Source organism: Scylla paramamosain, chromosome 28 (genome assembly GCF_035594125.1).
Source record: "Scylla paramamosain isolate STU-SP2022 chromosome 28, ASM3559412v1, whole genome shotgun sequence".
NCBI classification, from domain to species: domain Eukaryota; kingdom Metazoa; phylum Arthropoda; class Malacostraca; order Decapoda; family Portunidae; genus Scylla; species Scylla paramamosain.
Window position 1 is genome coordinate 18,082,251 of NC_087178.1, and position 1,287 is coordinate 18,083,537.

General features: G+C 58.0%; 1 protein-coding gene across 1 annotated transcript in view; it reads right to left on the reverse strand.

The window, feature by feature from the left end:
- LOC135115030 (serine/arginine repetitive matrix protein 2-like) overlaps positions 1-1,028 on the reverse strand; it is a 258,581-nt gene extending 257,553 nt beyond the window's left edge. The window contains exon 1 of the mRNA XM_064031462.1: positions 796-1,028. The gene's annotated coding sequence lies outside the window, so the exon portion shown is untranslated. The remainder of the gene's footprint in view (positions 1-795) is intronic.
- Positions 1,029-1,287: the final 259 nt, after the last annotated feature.

Below are 1,287 nucleotides of genomic sequence, written 5' to 3' on the forward strand. Positions count from 1 at the left end.
AGGAGGAGGAGGAGGAGGAGGAGGAGGAGGAGGAGGAGGAGGAGGAGGAGGAGGAGGAGGACGCAGCAGCTAGGTGAACAATTATAGAACAGTTGAAAGTGTGAGGCGGCCACAGGGGAGAGAGTAGAGAAAGGGAGAGGGAGGGAGGAAGATGACGGCTGGGCCACAACAACGGTTAAGGGCAGAGGTGGAGGGTGGGAGGGGGAGAAGAAAAGGGGTGAGGGAGGATGTGAGGGAGACTGAGGGAGGCGTAAGGGGACGAGACGAGTCTTCCGTCAGCGCATAATGAGAGCGAGAACACAGGAGGAGGAGGAGGAGGAGGAGGAGGAGGAGGAGGAGGAGGAGGAGGAGGAGGAGGAGGAGGAGGCACTGATGATGGCCTTGGCACATTCGGCTCCTGGCACACGTTTCTGGGAGCAAATTTTATGGAGTGTCGTTTCCAAAATGGTTCTTACAATAGACCTTATGTTCCACAAGACTGACCTGCATAACTACTAAGTGAAATTATCTGCAGTGGGTGGCAGGAGTTCTGATGCTGATACTACAACGTGTTCTAATACTGCTATACTAATACTACAACTACTACTACTACTACTACTACTACTACTACTACTACTACTACTAAATACTATCATCACAATACCACCTACTACTACTGCTGCTACTGCTACTGTCACATTTTGTTCTACTTTACGCTATAACCAAAGGGCGTGAAGGCTAGCGTCCCCGTCCCTGCTCCCCGGTGCCAGCCAGGAGGCGCGGGAGGCGTGGAGACAACAAAGGCGCGACACTCACCTTCGGGATGACGGGCACGGGCCAGGCAGACGTCGTGGTCACGGATCTCACTCACGCCCTCCCCTCCACGCTCACATACCCCCACACCACCACCACTGCCTCTCACTCCTTCACTCCCCACGGCCTAACTGTCCCCTGAGCCCCTGGCACTGCACACGCTCTCCGGACGGCGGCACGGACGGCACGGGCGGCACGGCGCGGCACCTTGCACGCCCGCCACACGCTCACACTCACGACTGGGCGACTGGCTGGCTGGCTGGCTGGTTGGCTGGCTGGCCGGCCCACGAGGGGAGCTGCCCGCCCTCGCCCGCGCCCCTCGCCCGCCCTCCTAGGAGCCTGCCCGCTCGCACCTCTCCCCTCACTTCCCCTCGCATTCCACCAGTTACTCGTCCGGGAACGCCACGTGTAGTACAGACCAGCCCAGCACCATCACCACCACCATCACCACTACTACTACTGCTATTATTCCAAACATCACCACAACCAAAACAC